At 36.5% G+C, this 26,262-nt stretch overlaps 1 long non-coding RNA gene across 1 annotated transcript in view; it reads left to right on the top strand.

The window, feature by feature from the left end:
- The window catches only part of LOC131997362 (uncharacterized), a 119,505-nt gene that overhangs the window by 75,654 nt on the left and 17,589 nt on the right, over positions 1–26,262 (top strand). The window contains exon 3 of the long non-coding RNA XR_009398217.1: positions 19,798–19,832. This is a non-coding gene — a long non-coding RNA (uncharacterized LOC131997362). The remainder of the gene's footprint in view (positions 1–19,797; positions 19,833–26,262) is intronic.

The following is a 26,262-nucleotide window of genomic DNA, read 5'->3' as shown; positions in this document are numbered from 1 at the left end:
CTCAAATGAAAGGTATTTAGAATAAAAAAAAACATATCTGATATGCAACTGTCGGATTAAATTTTAGGGAGACCACCTCAAACCCCAAACACCCCTAAATCGGACTTGAATGTGGGACTCAAATGAAAGGTATTTGCGAGTAGAATACGAATCTGATATCCAAATTCGGAACCAAGTTTCTGAGGGTCCACCCCTTCCCCAAAATACCCCCAAACAGGTCTTATTCACTGACCATGGTAATATGGGGCTTAAATAAAAGGTATTACGAGTGCAGAATACGAATCTGATACGCAAATGTGGGCCAAGTGTTTGGGGGCGGCCTGCCCCTCCCAAAAAAAGCCCCCAAAGAGGACAAATTTACGACCATAGCAATATTGGTCTCAAATGATAGGTCTTTGGGAGTAAAACACGAATTTGATATCAATATTCGGGGAAAAGTGTTTATGAGGGCAACCCATCCCCATAGCACCACCCATATATTGGGTTGCCCAAAAAGTAATTGCGGATTTTTCATATAGTTGGCGTTGACAAATTTTTTTCACAGCTTGTGACTCTGTAATTGCATTCATTCTTCTGTCAGTTATCGGCTGTTAGTTTTAGCTTGCTTTAGAAAAAAAGTGTAAAAAAGTATATTTGATTAAAGTTCATTCTAAGTTTTATTAAAAATGCATTTACTCTCTTTTAAAAAATCCGCAATTACTTTTTGGGCAACCCAATACAACGTATTTGCTGACCAGTCCAATATGGTGCTGTACTAAGAGGTACTTTAGAGTAGAACACGAATCTGATATACATTTTCTGGGTCAAGTCATCCCCAAAACACTACCCAAACCAGTCATGTTTGCCGTCTATGGAAATATGGACCTCAAATGAAAGTTATTTGGAAGTAGACCATGAATTTGATATCAGGACCAACTGCCAAGGGGACGTCCCACCCCCATAACAACCCCCAAATAGAACGTAGTTGATCACCATGACAATTTGGGTCTTAAAGGGAGTGGATCTCGATATTGATAGTTTTTAAGGCCCATACCCCAAACCGGTAGGAGGCACCCTTTTGCAGTAGGGGGTTTAAATGAAAGTTATTTGAGATTACAAAACGAATTTGATATCTAATTTTAAGGCCTATGGCAGTATGGGGTTCAAATAAATTGTATTTGAGAGTAGTGCACAATGTTGATAGTTTTTCAGAGCTAAGTGTATGGGGGACGACTCCACTCCCCAAAACACCACCAACCCGACCATATTTACCGACCTTGACAAGGTGAGGCTCAAACTGGAAGGTACTGGTGAGAAGAGTACGAACTTGATACCCACTTTCGGGACCAATTTTCTGGGGGGGTACCCCTTCCCCAAAACACCCCAAAAACAGCAATTAGTTACTGACCATCGTAATATGGGGCTCAAATAAAGGTATTTGCGAGAAGAGCACGATGCTGATATTTTTTTTCAGCCCAAATTGTTTAGGGGACAACCTCACCCCCCCCCCCCCCCCCTCAAAAAAAAAAAAAAATCCCAAAATCGGACATCATGTCAATATCGAACTAAAATAACGATTTTTAGGAATGGAGTATGTCAAACACCCAAACGAATTCATAGACCAATAAAGATCATACGGAATTCACCAATTTTCTATACAAAATTTGCTCCAACAAATTTTCTGTTTTGTTTTAGCTGTGTTTAATGATTTTTTCTCCAGTAATTATCAGCATGCCTTTAAATCTTTAAGAACCAAATTATTCCCGATTTTGTTTCTTTATTTAAATTTTTTTTTAAAATTGCCTTTGATGCAGAAGGCTTTAAATTTGAGCTCATAAATCTCGCCAATATTTTGTTATTTTGCAGGTTCATACATCCATCAATCCTCTTCATCATTCTCCAGCTGTTTTAGCTTCCAGCGAATTTATTTCCTTTTACAATTTAAAATTTGAAATCTCAAATGCTTTTTAAGATATGCTAGGCCAAAATGTTGGAGTTGCATGTATAGAATATGAGACGTTGCTTTGGTTGTTTGCTCTTTTTTTGGTATAATTTGCAACATTTCCTGTTGAAAGCACAACACATTCAGCATATATTGGAGATGTTATTATGATGAATTAATTTGTGGTGATTATAAAATATTATGACATGAAGAACGGTTTCCTTTTCTGCTTCATAACAGCAGACAAATCAAAAAATTCAAACGGACAGCAAACAGCGAAGCCATAATTCAAAGCAGAAAATAGCAGATGTTGTGATTTCAGCAGTTGGATTTTTGAAACATTTTTAAATGCACAAATGATAACCACCAAACCAAAAACAACAACCAAATAACAGCATTATGCCAATGCGGTTTTTGGACCCTCCATACAATAAAAAAAACCAAAAAAAAAAAAAATGGCACAAAACTCAACATCACCAAAACAGGGGAGAGACCCAGATTTTGCCTTAAGAACCAGCATTTAGCCACACTCATTTGAAACATTCTTATGAACATAAATTATGTGCTGCTAGCTGTGCCCGGCTCGCCAGCGATTGAGCACCTCATTGCCTTGAAAATGGCGTCTAAAGGCATTTGGTTTTTTGTTTCTGCCCGCTATATGGCTACAAAAATTGAGATTTTTAAAATGTTGCACGTTTTTGCAAGGGTACATTTATCCAGCCCCTGGAGATGGAATTGGCGTTCGAAATTTTATGACTTGGTTTTTTGGTCTTTGTAGGAAGTAGGCAATAATGCTTTATTGTTTTAAAAGCTTTACAGTTGTGGTCGATGAAAACTTCTAACGGGTAAAAAAAAACAAAACAGACAATAAATTTTCAATAAATGTGCAATTTTGCGATAAGTAATCGATTTTTATTGCCTGTAAAAAAAATTTACAAAATGGTTGCTTTATTTATTATTTGTTAAAATGTTATAAATGAATTACTTCGAAAAAAAAAATAAAACAACGATTGAAAATAAAACGTGGGAATAATATTTGATCTATAAAAGTAAGTCAATATTTAAGTCAGAGAACAGATGGCAGAAATGAAAAATCAGAAGAAATAAAATGAATTGTCTAAATGAACTGAAGCAATTTTATATTGGGTTGCCCAAAAAGTAATTGCGGATTTTTCATATAGTCGGCGTTGAAAAATGTTTTCACAGCTTGTGACTCTGTAATTGCATTCTTTCTTCTGTCAGTTAACAGCTGTTACTTTTAGCTTGCTTTAGAAAAAAAGTGTAAAAAAGTATATTTGATTAAAGTTCATTCAAAGCTTTATTAAAAATGCATTTACTTTCTTTTAAAAAATCCGCAATTACTTTTTGGGCAAACCAATATAACGAGTAAGAGCTTGCTAAGTTCGGCCTGACCGAATCTTACATACCCTCCACCATGGATCACATTTATCGAGTTCTATGTGCGGTATCTCTTTTTAGGCAAACAAAGAATCTTGAATAAGAACTTTTATGCTATTGGAGCTATATTAAGTTATAGTCCGATTCGGACCATAAATGAATGCTGAACATTATAGAAGTCATTAAGTAATATTTCAGTTCATTCGGATAAGAATTGCGCCTTTTAGGGGCAGAAGAAGCAAAATCGGGAGATAGGTTTATATGGGAGCTTTATCAAGCTATTGATCGATTCAGACCATATAAGACACGTATATTAAAGGTCATGATAGAAGCCGTTGTACAAAATTTCTACCAAATGGGATGAGAAATGCGCCCTCTAGAGGCTCAAGAAATCAAGATCCCAGATCGGTTAATATGGCAGCTATAGCAGATTATGTACCGATTTGCGTCATACTTAGCACATTTATTGGAAGCCACAACAAAACACCTCATGCAAAATTTCAGCCAAATCGGATGAGAATTGCGCGCTCTATTGGCTCAAGAAGTCAAGATCCGAGATCGGTTTATATGACAGCTATACCAGATTATAAACCGATTTGAATAATACTTAACACAGTTGTTGATATTGATACCAAAACAATACGTGCAAAATTTCGTTCAAATCGGACTAGAATTGCGCCCTATAGGGGTTCAAGAATTCAAGACCCTAGATTGGTTTATATGGAGCTATATCAGAACATGGACCGTTTTGGCCCATTTACAATACCAACCGACCTACGCTAATAAGAGGTATTTGTACAAAATTCCAAGCGGCTAGCTTTACTCCTTCGAAAGTAAGCGTGATTTCGACAGACAAACGGACGGACAGACGGAAGGACATGGCGAGATCGACTTGAAATGAAATTACGATCAAAAATTTATATACTTTATGGGGTCTCAGATGCATATGTCGAGGTGTTACAAACAGAGTGACGAAATTAGTGTACCCCCATCCTATAGTGGAGGGTATAAAAAATTAACCATAACAGGGAAAAGCTGCAAATTCCCCTTGAACATCCCATTGAGTAACAGTAGGGAGACTTCTATCATTTCAGTAAATGCTGCTCGATTCAAGTTTTAGCTACAAATATGATAACGCACAGTGGGCCAAATGGCAAAAAAATTGGAAATAAGTCTACAACTTTTTATCTGTTGATTTTAGCCATACAAAATGTTCTAGACATTTGTAGAGGAGGACATAGGCTTTCAGAAAAGTGCTGTTGTTGGTCCATATCTTTAATACAGGGTGAGCTACAGGGTGTCAAAGTTGACCACTTTTGACTTCTCCAAGCTTCTGGGGGCCATAACTTTTGATCTACTCAACCGATTTACATGATTTAGGACTCTAGAGAAAGAGCTTGACAAGATCTAAAAAACTTATGCATAAAGTACCATGCCATCGTGTACTGTTAAGGAGTTATGAATTGTTTAATTTTAAAATATGAAAATTTGGCCTTGGTTTTTTTCAGTGTTTTTTTAATAACTCCGTCAATTTTAAAGCTATAAACTTCATACTTCACACAAATTATGCCAGCATATGTGTGCATAAAATACAAAAGGAATCACGTGAATATCTTTGGCGGTTTAAAAATGGCATCGTTTTCAATATGAAAAATATTTTTTTTGTCAAAAAATTGCAAAATTTTTCAAAAAAGATACTCCCATTTCCTTTAAGTTTTCGCAAACTTTGGCCGTCAAAGCATTATCATTTCTTTCCATTTTCACAAAGTCGAGGTATTAAGAAAAGTTTTAAGTGCTAATTTGGCTAATTTCGATATCAAACAACACCGTTATCTTAAGACCAAAATGGCCAATTTTTTTACTAAACTTCAAAAGTTTCTCACTGGAAAAAAAGTTCCACGGGGATTTTTTCGCTTTTTTTTAACTTAAATGAAAGCTTAAAATGTTCCCAACATTTTAAGGTATGTCTCGCCATATCCTAGCCATAAATGAGATCGTAGCGATCAAAATACTGAAAAAAGTCAATTTTCAAGTAGTGCTATATTCATTGCTAAAAAACAAGTATTACGTCACATTTTATTGCAAAGATGTTAAATAAACTTTTATTTGGTAACACTTCTTCTACAAAACACAAAAAGAATCATGGAAATATCTCTATTCTATTCCATTTTATGGAACCGGCAATAAAAAAGTCAATTTTTCAAAAAAGTCGAATTTCCCAAATTTTGTTTTTGTTGTCCTAATTGCACATGACACACTATAGCCATATTTACGCAACATACCTTATCGTAAAGGAAATTTTCATACCTTTCCAACGATGTATAAAACATTTCTCAACTCGGATTCTATCTACTCTAAAATTCATTTACACTTCATTAAACTCTATATAAAAATGTCTATTTGTGAAATGGAACCTTATATGGGGCCTACACTAAAACATTGATAGATTTGCCCAGGGTTTACAATACAAATGTGTTAGAATAAAAAAAGGTCTCCTGCCAAAGTTTAAAAAAATTGGAATAAAAATATGTGTTTTAGAGCGAAAACACTTCGCATCGGCGTGCGTTTGTATAGTACCTACATCTATTTTTAATGTAAGCTGATGATTTTTGAATAAAAAGTAACCTAGAAATATACCTGCATATATATATATATTTGTGTTAAGATTTGATGCAGACAAATGTTACCTGTTTCGCTATGTCGAATTCCCAGGAAATCCACCGTATCAATGAATGTGAAAAAACCTACCCATAAAAAATTCATTGTCATTTTTTTTAACCAAATTCGAGTCCAGGTAAATAATTATAGAAGAGTAAGTAAAAAGAGGCACTTTGGACCCCTTTTTACGATTGCGTCTGATACCTGAAATGGGTCATTAATTGTGAATATATTGCATAAATATTTGAACAAAATCCAAATTTTCTTCATTATATTTTGTAGAGGCGTAAAGGACATTTATAAGTTATGGAAGTCATACTGAAGTATTCCACTCTTTCGAAAATTGTATGGGACATCAAAAATGATTCCAAATCATACACGGAGTCATTTAAGGAACTTGTTTACACTTTGGACCACATATATGGAATAAGGCTAAATAAAGACGCTTTAGACAAACTTGAAAAATTCTACAAATCATTTGAGAGAAGGTTGCCAGAATGTTCATTCGCAAAAATCAAGTTTTTCAAAATGTATGAGAAGTGGCTGAAATCGGATCTACTTATTGAAATTAAACCGCTGATTCCCGGCCGGCCTAGCAAAGCATACGACGAAGTTACGGAGAAAACCAAAAAGAAAAAACAAGAGGAACTATTGGCGGCACATCCGCCAAATTTAATAAAAGATACGTTCAAAACAGCATTGTTAAAAACACAACCAAAAAATGTTGGACGAATTGTCGATGTTTTACCATTAGCATCTCCGAAAAGGGTAAAGAGAATGGTAGAAAGTATTCCAACTCCAAAATCGACTACAGAATTCACGGAGGAAGATGCACTGGCCCTGATTTTGAACCTAGGCCTCTCAAGAAACAAATACTCAACAATGAGGAAGGCTCTTCGTGAAAAAGGATGGGGTTGTTTACCCTCAAAACATAAATTGTACAACACCAGGACGAAAATGGTGCCATCAAATATATACGTGGACGAATTAAAAGCAAGAGTGAAACTTGCTGATCTTGTTGAAAATACAGCTGTTAGAATTATTTCTAATTTTACTGAAGAACAGTTGAACACATGTAATAATTCCGAAGTGGTTTTGATCAGCAAATGGGGTTGTGATGGATCATCTGGATTTTCCGAATATAAGCAACAAACAGAAATAGATACCAACTTCGCATCAATTTTCATGGCATCATTAGTACCATTGAGAATGAGATTGTACAAGGACCAATCTTCATCATCGAAAGAAAATGCATTTCAAGATATATGGATAAATAGAACACCTGGGTCAAAATATTTATGTCGCCCAATTCGGTTTGAGTATACAAAGGAAGACCGGAACACAACACGATCTTTGGTGAACGAAATAAAGGAAGAAATTGCTGCATTACCCATGATTGTTATAAACCAATTGGGAAGAAATATAAAAGTTTCGTTTCAACTACAACTCACTATGATCGATGGAAAGGTGGCAAACGCATTAACTGGCGTTATGTCCAATTGGAGATGCAATATTTGTGGCAAGAAGAATGGGCAATTCGAGGACAAGTCTGATGAAAATTTAGTAAACGAAAATGCGCTCAATTTCGGTATTTCGCCCCTGCACTGCAGAATTCGATTCATGGAGTATTGTTTGCATTTATCGTATGACCTTAAATATCGGACTAGCCCTGGAAACCGCGATGTCTCTGCTAGAAACAACCAAGATCTTCACAAAATGAGGCAGGAAGAGAAGAATCGAATCCAGTTGGAGTTTAAACAAAAGGGACTTATAATAGATAAACCTCTTTACGGATACGGAAGCACAAATGATGGCAACTCGGCAAGGCGGTTTTTTGAGGACCCCGTATCGACATCTAAAATAACCGGTCTTGATGAACACTTGCTAAGACGATTCAAAGTGATTTTGGCTGTAATCAATAGCAAAAAGATGATAAATTCAACCAAATTTGAAGCTTATAGTAATGACACAAAAAACATTTTATCTGATTTATATTCGTGGAAAGCTTTAACACCGACAGTACATAAAGTCTTACATCATGGCAAGGAAATTGTGGAATACAACATACTTCCGTTAGGAGAACTTACAGAAGAAGCTCAGGAATCCCGTAATAGAGATGTTAAACAGTTCCGGCTTTTCAATACCCGAAAGAGCACCAAATTTAACCAAAATTATGATTTACTTCAATATTTATTGTTATCGTCTGATCCGGTACTATACAGCATCAGAACTAAATGGCTACCAAAAATATGTGACGATATAGATAAGGACGATCCCGATGCCATTCAAATTAAAGAGCTTTTAAATTTTGATACCTTAGATTATTTGGTAGAGAATAAAATCAAATAATACAAAACTAAAATGCTTTTTTATTTTGGGAGTAGCTAATATACATATAAACGCACGCCGATGCGAAGTGTTTTCGCTCTAAAACACATATTTTTATTCCAATTTTTTTAAACTTTGGCAGGAGACCTTTTTTTATTCTAACACATTTGTATTGTAAACCCTGGGCAAATCTATCAATGTTTTAGTGTAGGCCCCATATAAGGTTCCATTTCACAAATAGACATTTTTATATAGAGTTTAATGAAGTGTAAATGAATTTTAGAGTAGATAGAATCCGAGTTGAGAAATGTTTTATACATCGTTGGAAAGGTATGAAAATTTCCTTTACGATAAGGTATGTTGCGTAAATATGGCTATAGTGTGTCATGTGCAATTAGGACAACAAAAACAAAATTTGGGAAATTCGACTTTTTTGAAAAATTGACTTTTTTATTGCCGGTTCCATAAAATGGAATAGAATAGAGATATTTCCATGATTCTTTTTGTGTTTTGTAGAAGAAGTGTTACCAAATAAAAGTTTATTTAACATCTTTGCAATAAAATGTGACGTAATACTTGTTTTTTAGCAATGAATATAGCACTACTTGAAAATTGACTTTTTTCAGTATTTTGATCGCTACGATCTCATTTATGGCTAGGATATGGCGAGACATACCTTAAAATGTTGGGAACATTTTAAGCTTTCATTTAAGTTCAAAAAAAGCGAAAAAATCCCCGTGGAACTTTTTTTCCAGTGAGAAACTTTTGAAGTTTAGTAAAAAAATTGGCCATTTTGGTCTTAAGATAACGGTGTTGTTTGATATCGAAATTAGCCAAATTAGCACTTAAAACTTTTCTTAATACCTCGACTTTGTGAAAATGGAAAGAAATGATAATGCTTTGACGGCCAAAGTTTGCGAAAACTTAAAGGAAATGGGAGTATCTTTTTTGAAAAATTTTGCAATTTTTTGACAAAAAAAATATTTTTCATATTGAAAACGATGCCATTTTTAAACCGCCAAAGATATTCACGTGATTCCTTTTGTATTTTATGCACACATATGCTGGCATAATTTGTGTGAAGTATGAAGTTTATAGCTTTAAAATTGACGGAGTTATTAAAAAAACACTGAAAAAAACCAAGGCCAAATTTTCATATTTTAAAATTAAACAATTCATAACTCCTTAACAGTACACGATGGCATGGTACTTTATGCATAAGTTTTTTAGATCTTGTCAAGCTCTTTCTCTAGAGTCCTAAATCATGTAAATCGGTTGAGTAGATCAAAAGTTATGGCCCCCAGAAGCTTGGAGAAGTCAAAAGTGGTCAACTTTGACACCCTGTAGCTCACCCTGTATTAAAGATATGGACCAACAACAGCACTTTTCTGAAAGCCTATGTCCTCCTCTACAAATGTCTAGAACATTTTGTATGGCTAAAATCAACAGATAAAAAGTTGTAGACTTATTTCCAATTTTTTTGCCATTTGGCCCACTGTGTAACGTGCCGCTGAGCGACAGCTTTTAAGAGAGAAAGTTGAAATGGCTAAGGAGATTGAACCAAACGAAGTCATGAAACTACTATGGCTATTTTTTGTAGAGTCACGCATGATGAAGAGTCCAATTGATGCTTCTTCTTGAGAAGAGAAAAAAGAAAATCCACACCTAAAACTATATGAAAAAAAAAATTGCAGGACTGGATCTCAAGTGTACTGCAACATGAGTGGGCATACTAAACAAGTCCTCATGTTGAACATCAAGTTACGTTTATACTATTCCAATTCAAAAAAGTTTTGGTTACAAAGCTTGCTTTAAAACTAGAGTCACTGATGTTGCAGATACCCATGGTAATCCAAATGATGTGGTAACACTACTCATTGAAATTATGTCAAGTTATGCTCTCCGGGTGAATATTCACCTTCTAATTTCAAACTAAGTTAATAGCAAAAAGTTTTCAAGTAAGTTTCTGGAAGACCTAGTGGTGCTCCAGGAATTTTCGGGAATTGCTTGTATATTATCACAAGCAAGCGTTAACTTGCAAATAAACAAAGCTCCCTATCCACTCTACAGATTTCTTTTTGAAGCCTAACAGCTTTCGCGACCTATATTTGCGATGCAAACAAAGCAGTTTCAAAATTGGGACAATTATAAATGAAGCTACCCACTATAACGAACGATCAACAATTCAACAAGGCGATTATGAGACACTGAGAAAAACAATGCATAAGAAAAGCATCAAAAAATGAACAGATGGAGCGAGAGATAGTCACCTCAACAGAATTTAAGCCCTGTGGCGTCTAAAAGACCAAATCTGTAAATCGAATTTGCCGCAGCAATTGTGTGTCCTGTTGCAAAAACCAAGCAAGCGAATCGCATAGGCAAAATATAGCATAAGCAAAAGATGTCATAAGCGAACGAATCACGTCAATGAGCGTATTTTGTAAGTTAATTAGAAAAGATAAGTGCAGAGTGTATTAGAAGGTAAAGAATCGCGTAGGCGAACGAATCTCGTAAGCGTCTTGATGGCGTTAGCTATCTGATGGAGTTAGCGAAAGAATCGTACAAGCTAACGAATCGTGTATGCTCAAGAATCGTTCAAGCGATTTATTAGCTTAAGTTAACGAATCGCTTAAGCGAACGAAACCAGTTTAGAAGTGAATTTCATTGGTAAAGCGGAGAAGCTTCCAGAGTGCATTAGAAGCGAAAGAACCACATATGCGAACTTATCGTGTGAAGGATATAACGAACAAATCCCGTAAGAGACCAAATCGCGTAAGCGAATGCATAGCGCAATCGAAGGAATCGCATAAGCGAATGAATCGGATAAGCGAACTTATCACCTAAGCAAACGATGACATAAGCGAAATAACGCGTACGCCAACAGTGGCATAAACGAACTAGTCGCGTAAGCAAATAAATCGCGTTAAGGATTGAATTTCGTAAGAAAAGTGGAGAAGCAAACGTAAGCGAATGGATCGCTAAAGCGAACGAATATCTCAAACGATCGAATCTCCTCAAAAAACAAATCACCTAAGCGAATGAATCACGTAAGCGAATAAATCACATAAGCGAACGAATCACGTTTGCGAACAAATCGCATAATCGAAATAATGGCGTAAGCGAACGATTCGTATAATTGAAGTAATCGCGTAAGCTAACAGATCGCGTAAGCTAACAGATCGCGTAAGCTAACAGATCGCGTAAGCTATTGAATAGCGTAGGAGCTTTTTTTAGGGCCAGGATGGGAAAATGCATTAAGCATCTGACGAGAACATCTCTCGCAGTATGACGAGCTCCATTCTTATCATCGGTACCGGCTATAATCCCAACCAGTGATATAAAAATCCACCTTGGAACCGCTATCTGGTCCTTATCCATGCCTTCTTTATTGTGTCTGCGGTCACTTCTCCGCATTCATAACCTACGCCGTTTTTCGTTCAGATCCAACTTCTTCTTGTGCAGTACTTTATCAAAAGCGAACGAATCGCGTAAGCACTTTTTTTTGAGGGTCAGGATTGGAAAATGCGTTATGCATCTGACGACAGCGTCTCTCGCTTCGAACGAATAATAAATCACTTGTTTTGAGGGTTAGGATGTAAAAATGCATTAAACATCTGACGAGAGCGTCTCTCGCGGTATGCGGAGCTCCATTCTAATCAACGGTACAGACTAAAACCGCAGCCAATGGTATTAATTCCATCTCGGAACCGTTTACGCATTACTACGAGAACGACGTTGGTGCTTATCCATATCTTCTTTATTGTGTCTGCGTTCACTTCTCCGCATTTATAACCTACGCCATTTCGTCCAGATCCAACTTCTTCCTATACAGTACTAATCGGGCGTATCTCATTACCACATCCCATCTCTTTTCGTTTTCCAACAGACAGTTGTCTGCGTCTTACGACCCAATGCTCGAAATCGAAGAATGTTTCCTCTACAGCGTCTGCAACTTCTTGCTCCTCACAAATGCAAGTGCAAGAAGAGCATTGCCCAATGCGTTTTTCCGATTTTCCAAATTTTTTTACTTTTTTTTTTAGGTGGATAGTGCTCAAAAATCCCTGCAAAAAATTCCGCTTGAGGTCTACAATATCTGGTCCTGTTTCGGGTATATTCGGCTTTTAATTTTTTTGTTTTGCAATTTTGGTTGAGACCTGCTTCGTATTTTGCAATTTACGAAGGCAGTTTGGAAATCAAAAAAATTTGAAAGAGTGTATTTTATTGATTAGTCTTTTTTATTGAAAATCGATAAAAATTTCTTGTTATGACCTCCCATTATCCGTTTTTGGTTTCTGCCTATGAATAGAAAGATTGCAAAGCACTTGACAAATTCAAACTTTGGTGGAGGGTATAAAAGATTCGGTCCAGCTGAACTTACTTGCCTTTTTTTTATAATCTCACCTCAGGATTCGAATCCAGGCTTCGTCGACAAAAACGAATACCTCTGCGCCACAGTGGCCTCCTAATCCATTGTTGACTCATAATTTCATCGCAATGAGTTGAGTATGGTTTCAAACATTTCGGCTGGTAATCCTTCGGCTTCTGCTGCCTTGTTTTAAGTGAATTATAGCTATTTAGACTGCTGATTTTGTTATATATATATAGATATGGGAGGCCACTGTGGCGCAAAGATTAGCACGTTCGGCTATGACGCTAAACGACTAAGTTCGAATCCTAGTGAGAACATTAAAACATAAAATTTTAAGCGATGGTTATCTCCTTCTAGCTTAGGATAGGTTTGAGTGGCAGTCTGTAATCATATTCACTCAGACATTTTCTTCCATTTCGTCCTTCCCCTCCAATGCTAGCGATATTTGTGAGGTATTAAGCCATATAAAGAATTCCCCTCAAGACGGTGTGGCAAGCCGTTGGGGCTTGCTGTAAAAAGCAAGTCGTTTATCATTGAGCCTTAAACGTGAATCGGACAGATTCTCTCCTAGAAGTGAGAAATGATTTACCCACAATTTCCTACACAGTGATCCTTAATTTGAAAGGTTAAATTTTTGAGTTGAAATTTTTAAAAGAAGTTTTCACTATGCTCGAATACTTCAATATTGGAATTTACGTTCTTCATAAAAGTTCTTAATTTCTTCCTTAGATTCTATGGCAGACACTTAACCTATCATATTGATTTACATCTACCAAATTCTCCCTATCCATTGGGTGTTGACAATGGTTAAATATGGTGTTTGTTGGAAACTCAGAATTTTATTTATGAGTATCAATAGGCCAAATAAGCATCAAATAACCATATCAATAACATTGTCATCAACACTCTGATGAGGAATACCCTCATACCCCCTTCCACAGAAAGAAGGTGTAGCCTTACGAAATAAAATCGAGAAGAAGAATAAAGCCTCACTCAGGATAAAGATTCGACAGTGATCTTTTGTAGTGTGGAACTCTAGAGCCTTGCAATGTGGAACTCTAACAAAGAATGCCAAGAAAAAAAAAAAAAAAACAAAAACAAAGTCATAAGAAGACACAATCCCCAAAGTTATGGATATGGGGGAAACAAAACAATTGTACCAAAGACCAAGAGCCTTAATAAACAAAGAGCAGCTACAAGGCAATGCTTATTGTTACGATAATGATGAGGAAAGACTACAATGATAGGGACAAGAACGCAAACGATCATCATCATTATTCGTCATCATCATCATCTTCATTATGGGTTGAAGTGCAATGAATAGCAGAAGTGCGTGGGCTGTTGACTGGATTGTTGGTAAATGAATTGGAGACCAACATGAAATTGTTCCAAGTCCCAGCTAAGAGGCAAAACAACCACCGCCTGTGCCTTTCTGTATGTCTGTCTATGTGTGTGTATGGATTATGACCACCAAGATTGTTTGGTGTTGGGCCACTAGGGCCCCCTTGATTGTTTGTTTGGGTTCATTGCATCTTGAGTCTAGGCTTTTGTTCCTTATGGCTTTTGGGAACCTTTTCTGGTTGTTGCAGGGAGGGGAAGTGATATTGCTGGATGGTTTCATTTTTTTTTTATGATTATTACTTGCATTTTCCTTTCCTTTGGCCCCTTTTACTTACATGACTTGTTTAAGTTTCGTCTTAGCCTGGGACTTTGTTATAATTTTCTTAGGTGATTTCAACCAAGTTTTTTTCGCTTCAGCTTTGTGTGTTTTGCTTCATTTTGCTGCCCGGCAAGGCTTTAATGGTTTCTTAACACACTGGCAGCAAAAGTTTTTCTGGTTTTTGTCATCTTGGCCAGCCATCAACTGAGTGAGTGAGAAAGGCTTAAAGACGTCATGCCACCCCAACAACAAAAAATATTCCCATGGTCTAAGGGCCCAATGACGACAGGAATCTGTGGCATGGTATAGAAGTTACAAAAAAAAAAAAACTTTTCTTGCTCCAACCTTTGTAGTAGTCTGGTGACGGGTAGAGCAAGAGATCTTAAAAGCGTTACTTAAGATAGTGTCAAGTAAGCATTTTTTCGCCATCATAAATAAAATTGTCATGCCATAGCAACAACAGCAGCATATGTTGGTTAATGAAATGTAAAAAAAAATCCCAAAACGCGTGGGTTGTTTAAAATTTCGAACTAGGCTTCAACAAACCTCTAAAGCTTATAGTAAAAATTTCCTAGCATTGCTTACTTCCCTTTCCCTACATACACATAGACAGACATTCCAATATGACTAAGGCAATTTTCCTTTTATCTCTGTTAGCTGTTTTCATGCCATTGTTGTCATCATTTACATTTGCGTGTTAAACTAAACCACAAACCACATAATTTTCATCAAAGTAGACAATACCAATGTAAGCAAACCAAAATGAGTCTGAAATTCTGATTCCCATTTGATATTAGAGCTTGCGAGGATGAAGTGTGCTGGTGAAATATCTTTGAAAATGTTGCAACATACTCCGTTAGGTAGGTTGGTTGGTTGCCATGATGTTGATTGCATTTCTTCCCTTGTGGAATTTGTGCACATTCTTCGTCTAGTTGCATTATTTTGTTGGTGTTGCACCATTTAAACGCCTTCTCAGCCGCCATCCTCAACATGCCCTCCTCATTGCTTATGGTAATAAGGAAGTTTGTAATTTGTGTGCTACTTGCCACAAAATTACCACCGTTAAATTGTTACAAATGTGGTCGGGCACATTGTGGCAAACGACAGAGACTGATTGAGAATGGCATAAGAAGAGCAAACCTTGACCACAAAGTATAGATTTGCGATTTAACAATATGGGATAATTGCATTTTTTAGAGAAAATGGGCAAAAACAGAAATGACTGAAATCACTAGTCTTAGTAAAGAAATGTGGTCCTTCGACCACAGAGTAACTGTTTTTAAGCTTTAAGCACTGATATTAACATTGGAAAAGAAAAATAAAAAAATCTATTTTAGATTATAAATTATTGCCAAATGTATGTGTATATATCGACACTTTTAAGCAAAAAGGAATTTTAAATAGTTTGAAATAAGTTTTGAAACATTTTTGGAAATATTGGGTTGCCCAAAAAGTAATTGCGGATTTTTTAAAAGAAAGTAAATGAATTTTTATTAAATCTTAGAATGAACTTTAATCAAATATACTTTTTTACACTTTTTTTCTAAAGCAAGCTAAAAGTAACAGCTGATAACTGACAGAAGAAAGAATGCAATTACAGAGTCACAAGCTGTGAAAAAATTTGTCAACGCCGACTATATGAAAAATCCGCAATTACTTTTTGGGCAACCCAATGTTTCCGAAATTTTTTTTTGAAATATTTTTTCGAAATATTTTTTCGAAATATTGTTGGAAATATTTTTGAAAATATTTTTATACCCACCACCATAGGATAGGGGTATACTAATCTTGACATGCCGTTTGTAACACTGCGAAATATTCGTCTAAGACCCCATAAAGTATATATATTCCGGCTAAGTCGATCTAGCCATGTCCGTTCGTTCGTCTGTCAAAATTACGATAGCGGTAGAACGCGTAGAGCTAGCCGCTTGAAATTTCGCACAGATACTTAATATTGATGCAAGCCGTTGGGCCATAGCGGTTCAGATTCAGATATAGCTCCCATATTTGACTTCTTGAGCCCCTGGAAACCGCAATTTGTGTCTGATTTGGTTGAAATTTTGTATGTGGGGTTCCATTATGATTTCCAACAGCTGTATTAAGTACGGCCCGAATCGGTTTATAACCTGATGTAGCTCCCATATAAACCGATCTCCTGATTTGACTTCTGGAGTTCTGACGATTCAATTTGGCCACTCCCCAATCCTTCAGTTGGGATTGTAAATCGGTCCATGTTTTGATATAACTGTCATATAAACCGATCTTGGGTCTTGACATCTTGAGCTTCTTATCCGATTTGGTTGAAATTTTGGAAGTGGTGTTTTGGCATCACTTCCAACAACTGTGCTAAGTATGGTCTAAATCGGTTGTTAACCTGATATAGCTGCCATATAAACCGATCTTGGGCCTTGACTTCTTGAGCTTCTAGAGGGCGTAATTCTTATCCGATTTGGCTGAAATTTCTCACGTTGTGTTGTGGTATGACTTCCAACAACTGTGTCAAGTATAGTCTAAGTCAGTCTATAATCCGATATAGCCGCTATATAAACCGATTTCCCGATAAGACTTCTTGAGCCCCTAGAGGGCGCAATTCCCATCCGATTTGGCTAACATTTAGCATGTGATGGTTTGGTATGACTTCCAACAATTATCCGTTCATATCGGTCCATAACCTGATATAGCTGTCATATGAACCGACCTTGGGTCTTGACTTCTAGAACTTCTAGAAGGCGCAATTCTTATCCGATTTGGCTGAAAATTTGCATGAAATATTGTGGTATGACTTCCAACAACTGTGTCAAGTATAGCCTCAATCAGTCCATAACCTGATATAGCCGCCATATAAACCGATTTCCCGATAAGACATCTTGAGCCCCTAGAGGGCGCAATTCCTATCCGATTTGGCTAGCATTTAGCATGTGATGGTTTGGTATGACTTCCAACAATTATGCTAAGTGTGGTTCAAATCGGTCCATAACCTGATATAGCTGTCATATAAACCGACCTATGGTCTTGACTTCTAGAAGACGCAATTCTGAAAATTTGCATGAAGTATTGTGGTATGACTTCCAACAACTGTGCCAAGTATAGTCTAAATCCATCCATAACCTGAAATAGCCGCCATATAAAACGATCTCCCGATTAAACTTCTTGGGCTTCTAGAGGGCGCAATTCTTATCCAATGTGGTTGAAATTTTGCATATGTCGTTTTGGTAGGACGTCTAACAACAGTGCCAAGTATGGTCTAAATCGGTATATAACCTGATATAGGTCCCATATAAACCGATATCTCAGTTTCACTTTTTGAGCCTCTGGAGGACGGAATTATTGCTCAATTTGCCTGAAAATTGGTGGAAGGTGTTTTTCTATGACTGGTATTTTTCTTTTTGAAAAAGTCTTTCAAAGAACCTGACAAATGCTATTCATGGTGGAGGGTATATAAGATTCGGCCCGTCCGAACAAAGCACGCTTTTACATGCTTAAAATATTTTTAATTATTTTTTTAAGATATTTTTTGAGTATTTTTTTTTAATATTTTTGCCATATATCTTTCCAATATTTTTATACCCATCAGCGAAGGATGGGGGTATATTGATTTTGCCATTCCATTTGCAACACATCGAAATGTCCATTTCCGACCCTATAAAGTATATATATTAGTGATTGTCGTAAAAACCTAAGACGATCTAGCTATGTCCGTCCGTCTGTCTGTTGAAATCACGCTACAGTCTTTAAAAATACAGATATTGAGCTGAAACTCAGCACAGATTCCTTTATTGTTCATAAGCAGGTTGAGTTCGAAGATGGGCTATATCGGACTATATTTTGATATAGCCCCTATATAGACCGATTCGCCGATTTATTATCCGATTTCGGGCCAGTGAGTTGTGTTAAGCCAGTCGCTATCCTTCTTCAATATGACCTAGATCGTTCCAGATTTTGATATTGCTGTCATATAAACCGATCTCTCGATTTAAGGTCTTGAGACCATAAAAAGCTCATTTATTGTAAGATTTCGACGAAATTTGGGACAGTAAGTTTTGTTAGGCTCTTCGACATCTTTCTGTAATTTGGCCCATATCGGTCTAGATTTGGATATAGCTGCCATATAGACCGATCTCTCGATTTAAGGTTTTGAGCCCAAAAAAGACGAGTTTATTGTCCGATTTCGCCGAAATTTGGTACAGTGAGTTGTGTTAGGCTCTTCGACATCTTTCTGCAATTTTGCCCAGATCGGTCCAGTATTGGATATAGCTGCCATATACACAGTTCTCTTGATTTAAGTTTTTGAGCCCATAACAGGTGCATTTATTGTCTGATGTCGCCGAAATTTGGAACAGAGAACTGTGGAACAGTTCGCCATCCTTCTTCAATTGAATATAGCTGCCATATAGACCGATCTCTCGATTTAAGGTCTTGGGCCCATAAAAGACGCATTTATTATCCGATTTCACCCAAATTTGGGATAGTGAGTTGTGTTAGACCCAATTTGGCACAATTTGAATATAGCTGCGATATTGACCTATCTCTCGATTTGAGGCCTTGGGCCTATAAAAGGCGCATTTATTATCCGATTAAGCCCAAACTTGGGACAGTGAGTTGAGTATGGCCCTTCGACATCGCTCTTCAATTTGTCACAGATCGGTCCAGATTTTAATATAGCTGCCATATTGGCCGATCTCTCGATTTGAAGTAATATAATCCGATTTCGCTGAAAGTTGACACAGTGATTTATGTTAGGCTTTTCGACATCCGTGTCGTATATGGTTCAGATCGGTGTATATTTGGATATATTGGGTTGCCCAAAAAGTAATTGCGGATTTTCCATATAGTCGGCGTTGACAAATTTTTTCATAGCTTGTGACTCTGTAATTGCATTCTTTCTTCTGTCAGTTATCAGCTGTTACTTTTAGCTTGCTTTAGAAAAAAGTGTAAAAAAAGTATATTTGATTAAAGTTCATTCTAAGTTTTATTAAAAATGCATTTACTTTCTTTTAAAAAATCCGCAATTACTTTTTGGGCAACCCAATAGCTACCAAAAACACCAATATTTTGTTCTACAAAATTGACCAGTAACTTGTACTTATAGACCACTCAATTTCAGTGCCGATTGTGGTCCAAATCGGACCATATTTCGATATAGCTGCAATGGTGTCATGTTTTATGCATTTTTCACCGGATTATGACAAAAGATGGTTTACATATATTTAATATCGTAGGTGGTGGGTATCAAAAGTTCGGTCCGGCCAACTTAATGAATTTTTCTCGTTTTTTTTACCTTTTGAATCCCTTTATATAAGTTTTGCCTCGAACTTCTTGATTTGTTACTTCCAGTTCATATCTCTTTGTGTGATATAATTATTATTTGTTTGGAGAGTTTTTATCTTTAACTTTGCAAAATTTTTAATTCTATCATCAATAAATGTTTTAACAAAATTCCTTTTTATTCCTTTCCCATTCCAGAAATAAAAGTATCCAACAATATAATCAAAAGGAAGGTAAGTGTTGATTTTCCAAAAAAGATAATTAATTCATTTTATTAAAAGTCCAAAAATGAAAAATATTTTAAATTTTTTTAAAATAATTCCCTTGATGGTCATAGCAACCATGACTTCGGACGGTTACCGTGATATTTAGACCAAAAAACATCTCTAATTAACTTTTGTTTAATTGCTGAAGACAACGTTCCCTAAAGTAGATTATTATTACTATATAATTTCTTGTAGCCTTTCACTTATCATTTGACATAGCATCACATTCATATTCTTTTAATGATGACTAATCTCTCCCTTCTTAGTTGACAATATCTTCTTATTATTCAATAATTTAAAGAACACTCAGCATTTCCCGTTTCCAACAAAAAAAAAAAAAAGCAAAGACACCTGCGGCTATTTTTTGCATTACTGTTATCCCCTTTGGCAGAGGAAGACTTAAAGTTTTCAATTACATTTTTCAGACTTGTTCTGAGAGTCTGATTTAAGTTTGCCTTAATTCCGTCACATATTTCCTTGAACTGTTCTGTGGTTGCTCACTTTAGTGAATGAGGAAATCACTTCTTTAAGAAACTTTACTTTCCAATTGAAGATGACGATGTTGATATTCCACATCCCCAATCAATGGGTATATCAAAAATGAAAGAGTGTGTTTCAACTCAAGCAAACCTTCTTTGCCAAGCATGAAGTGAGGAAACATGTGAGAATGCCATGGTCTCATAGAGTCTCCCAACCAAGCAATTGCAGGAAATATTAAATCAATGCTTAAGTTCTTGAGTTATTTTTTACAAGTCTTATGTTTCGCAGAATTAAACAGAAATATTTTCACATTCTTCTCTCTTTCTCCATTGACCACTTAAGGCAATCGTATTGTATAGACGGATGGAAAAAAGGGGCTTGCTTGGCTGGCCATGACAGCAAATGACCAAGTACGCCTAAGTATTCCATTACATTAATGGAACTTTGTACGCGCTAGGGCAAATTAAGTTGTTCAAATCAATTATCCGGAAAAAACTTGTGCAATAAATATTTACTTAGAAGTAGAAATGACAAATCAGGCAGAGGTAGAAATGATATGAAAAGCCTAACATTTAATACAGGATTAAATTGAGTGAAAGCAATCCCAAAAGAAATGAGAATGAAGAAGAATATTTAATCACATACTAAGGTCACCGTGTAGAAAACAAATTTGAGCAAGTAAAAGCAGAAAAGAAAAGAATTCCTATGATATTGGAGCTATATAAAGACCAATCGGACCATAATTGAATTAAATGGTGCAAACCATATCAGAAGTTATTCTGTAAAATTTCAGCCAATTCGACTACGAATTTCGCCCTTTGGGGGCTCAAGAAGTGAAATAGGGAGAACGGTTTATATGGTAGCTGTATCAGGCTATAGACCGATTCAGACCATATTTGACACGTATGTTGAAGGTCATGGGAGAAGCCGTTGTACAAAATTTCAGCCAAGTCGGATAATAATTGATCGGTTTATATGGCAGCTATATCAAAACATGGGCATATCTGAGCCATATTTGGTACAGTTGCTAGAAGTCATATCATATCATACGTCATGCAAACTGTCAGCCAAATCGGATGGGTATTGCGCCCTCTAGAGGCTCAAGAAGTCAAGAACCCAGATAGGTTCATGTGAGAGCTATATCAGGTTATAAATCGACTCGAACCATACTTAGCACAGTTGCTGGAAGTCATAACAAGACACCTCATGCAAAGTTTTAGCCAAATCGGATAAGAATTGCATTCTCTAGTGGCGGCTCAAGAAGTCAAGATCGGCTTATATGGCAGCTATATCAAAACATGGACCGATATGGCCCATTTAGAATCCCAACCAACTTTTACTAATAAAAAATATTTGTGCCAAAATGGCCGATCTGAGCCATAATTGCCTCAGTTGTTAGAAGTCATAACAAAATACGTCATGCTAAATTTCAGCCAAAACGGATAGGTATTGCGCCCTCTAGACGTTCAAGAAGTCAAGAACCCAGATAGGTTTATTTAACAGATATATCAGGATATATATAAGTCGATTAGCACAGTTGTTTGAAGTCATAACAAAACACCTCAAAATTTCAGCCAAATCGGATAAGAATTGCCCCCTCTAGTGGCTCAAGAAGTCAAGTTCCAAGATCGGTTTATATAGTAACCATATCAAAACATGGACCAATATAGCCCATTTACAATCCCAACCGACCTACACTAATAAAAATTATTTGTGCAAAATTTCAAGCGGCTAGCTTTACTCCTACGAAAGTTAGCGTGCTTTCGACAGACAGACGGACGGAAATGGCTAGATCGACTTAAAATGTCATGACGATCAGGAATATACATACTTCATGGGGTCTTAAACGAATATTTCAAGGATTTACAAACTGAATGACGAAATTAGTATACCCCCATCTTATGTTGGAGGGTATAAAAAAGTTGTGACAGTATTTTTGAAAGTTTCCTTAAAAAATCATCTTAGAAAAAAGGTTTTGCATAATGTTCGTACCTATAATTTTTTTATACCCACCACCATAGGATGGGGTGAAAATAGGGTACTACATTTTTGATATATGAAGGGGGGAGGACCCTCCCCCATACCACCATTTCGAAAACGTACCGATTTAAGCGAAATTTTGCATGCCATCTTATGGTACACGAAATTGATATAAAAATTTTTAGGGTCAACTAATCTGGGGGGACGCCCCATCTCAAAACCCACCCGAAAGGACATGTTTACCGACCGGGACAATATGGGTATCAAATGAAAGGTATTTAAGAGTAGAATACGTACTTGGCATTAAAATGACACATTTAGTGGTGGGGGGCGTCCCCCACCCCAAAAAAATCCAACCAACAGAACACTTTTACCTCTTTGGGCAATATGGGTATCAAATGAGAAGTATTTAAGAGTAGAGTACGTACTTGGCATCAAAATGTCATCTTAAGTGTCGGGGGATTCCCCACCACCCAACAGGACACTTTTACCGCTTTGGGCAATATGGGTATTAAATGAAAGGTATTAAAAAGTAGAGTAAACATCTGACAAAAATGTATTCCTTGGTGTCTGAGGGGCTCCCCACCCTCCAAAACCCGCCATCTGGACATATTTACCTATTGGGACAGTAATAACAAAACCAAGATGTCATGTAGGATGATCGAGACTATATTGTATTCAAGTGAAAGAAGGGCAATAGCTCTCCCCATCCTCACCAATGAGGGGCTTAAATAATAGGTATTTCATAGTAGAACGCGAATTTGATATCCAATTTTTGAGCCAAGTGTTTGGAGGAAGTCTCACCCCATAAAGCTCCAACTAAACCAATTGCACTTGCAATTCAAACAAAAGGAATTTAACAGTACAGCACAATACCGATTTTTTTAGGGCTAAGTGTGTGGGTGCTCGCCCACCCAACATACCCCTCAACATATTTGTGGATTATGGCAAAAAGGGGCTCAAATCTGATATCTGTTTTATGGCCAAGTTTTTCATTGACGACTCATCTCATAAATTCCCCCTGAACCACACACATATATCAATATGTAACTCAAATGTGGTTTTTGGTAGTAGAGTATGAATCATATACCCATCTTCACGACAAAGGGTTTGGCTACTCCAATCCACCGCCAAAACCAAGAGAATGAAGAGATCTAACATCCAAATTTTAATGGGATTTTTTTTCCTGATCGCGCCAGTATAGTGCTCAAATAAAAGAAGAGAGTGAAAGAAGGTGCAGCGTAGCGGGCCCCGGCCAGCTAGTAGCTCCCATATAACCCGATCTTCCGATTTGATTTCTTAAGCCGCTGGAAACCTCTATTTTCATCCGATTTGGCTGAGTACAAGTACAGTTCAAATCGGTAAAAAACCTGATATAGCCCTCATATAAACCGATCTCCCGATTTGTCTTCTTGAAGCCGCACTTTTTGTCGGATTTGGCTGAAATTTTGAACATAGTGTTCTGTTATGACTTTCAACAACTGTGCTAAGTACGATCCAAATTGGTCTATAACCTGATATAGCTCCCATATAAACCAATCTCCCGATTTCAATTCTTGATTCCCAGGAAGCCGCAATTTTTTTCCGATTTGGCTGAAATTTTGTACATAGTGTTCTGTTATGACTTCCCAAATCTATGCCTAGTACAGTTCAAATCGGTCTATAACATGATATAGCTCGCATACAAACCGATCTCCCAATTTGACTTGTTAAGCCCCTGGATACTGAAATTTTTGACCGATGTGGCTAAAATTTTGCACATAATATTCTGTTATGACTTCCAACATCTGTGTCAAGTACGGTCCAAATCGGTCAAAAAGCTGATATACCTCCCATGTAAATCATTCTTTCGATCATCCTTGTTCGGTTCTTAGAGCTTTAATTTTTGCTGGTTTGACAGAAGTTTGGTATGTAGATTAAAATTATGCCCCTCAACTAAATTAATTTTGCATACATTTTTAGCAGAATTCTTGGTGGTGGATTCCCAAGATTCGGCCCGGCCGAACTTAGCACGCTTTTACTTGTTTTAAATAAATAAAATATTGGAAAATATTTCTGCGAATTCCTGTTATTATGACACCGAAAAATACTTGTGCCGAAAATGTAGCTGCCTTCAAGGAATGAAAGTTTTCTCTTTTTTTCCCCATTTCCAGTTTTATCAATTGAATATTTGTTGACAAAGTAAAAATTCAGATTTAAAGTTCTACTATTTTGCTTCTTCAATTGTTTTTGGTATTTTGTAATATACAACAAGAACCCCTTTGACCCAAACATGTGTATGAACACATCATGCAATTCTTAAGAATTTTGTTTTAACAAACAGCATGTGCAAATGTGAGATTAGTACACTGAAGTACGAAAGTATTGGGTAAAAATATCAAATATAATTTTTACCCTTGAACTTTCCACTAAGGAACAGTGGCAAACTTCTCACATATCAATGAATGCAGTCCGATTCAAGTTTTAAGCTCAATGATAAGGGGCCTCCTTTTTATAGCCGAGTCCTATCGGCCGCAGTGCAACACCTCTTGCGAGAAAAGTTTTTACTTTGCATAGTGCCTCACAAATGTTGCCTGCATTAGGAGAAGAAAATCACCGCTGAAAGTTTTTTCTGATTGTCTTGCCAGTATTCGAATCTTGACGTTCAACGTCATAGGCGGACGTGCTAACCTCTGCACTACGGTGGCCTCCAAGGTTTAAGAATTTTAAATTGTTGGCCTTTTGCAGCGTTTTTATGTTTTCGTATTCTTCCGTTGTAAGTTTCATTATATTGCCTTTTCCTTTCCCTACATCCAATGTGTGCATACTTTTACACTCCACTGTGAAAACAATATGTTGTTTAACACATGTTGTATACACATAACATGCATTCAACGCCAATGTAGCCATTCTTCGTTGGAAAAGGGGGTAAGAGCTCGAGCTACTCCTTAAGCTCATAGTGCCCAGCGGAGAGGCATATAGCATTGTCCATCCAGGCAAGTGTCTGCCACATAAACCACAAGATTCTTCGATGAATGTTAAATGGCATAAAACCCAAAAGTCCCATAAGCAGCATTCATACAACACCGTGTGCGTGTCAAAACATAGAAACGTTTAATGCTTTTCTTCAGTACATACAACAACTATTTGCTAGTAAGAACATACATTTTTTATGTTTTGTTACCAGACTGACAGTGAGTTCGTTATGTTTGTCACAAAGCGACAGTTCAGTCAGACTGAATACTTATTAATAGCTTAAACCCAACACCTAGGAAAGAGGCTAAACTTTTATAAATGACGTCGTAAGGCAATTTGTTTAAAGTTCAGCATTTTTGCTGTCTTTTATGTCCTTTTCTTTATATTGAAATATCCAACCCATTGTGCACATATTAATTTACATCATGTTAGACTCTTAGGGAAGAGCATTTTGAATGCTTAAATAAAGCTGTCACTGTCACAAGTGTTGATTGAATCATTTACCATTTAAAAGGGAATTAAAAAAAAGGCAGTCCAATTTATGGAATTAAGCGAAGCAAAGGCTTTGCAAAGTTTCTTTTATATGTTTCTCATTGTCATAGTTCCTTCGAGGGCTATATTGGAATCAAAAAAAAAAAAAAAGGATTTCACGCCTTAAACAAATGCAGAGAATTCAAAGTGGCAAAAAATTAAGAATTTAAAAGTAAAACAAAACATTTTAGACAAAATAAAAACAAATTTTTTTATTTTAATAACTTATTTTTATTTATTACTAGCTGAACCGGGCCCGCTCCGCTGCGCCATCTTTTACTTTATATGGAACAAAATTATCCTTTGAATATTTAATTTCGACAATTAAAGAGCTTTTAATGAAATGCCATGCTACGAAAAAAGTACATCGCTTGACTAACAGTTTAACAATATAAGCGCCTTTATCTGAATCCCATATGATCTTTATTGGGCTACGAATTTAAGTTTGGAT

This window comes from Stomoxys calcitrans, chromosome 4 (genome assembly GCF_963082655.1).
Source record: "Stomoxys calcitrans chromosome 4, idStoCalc2.1, whole genome shotgun sequence".
In the NCBI taxonomy this organism is placed as follows: domain Eukaryota; kingdom Metazoa; phylum Arthropoda; class Insecta; order Diptera; family Muscidae; genus Stomoxys; species Stomoxys calcitrans.
This window is presented reverse-complemented; position numbering and strand designations above follow the sequence as displayed.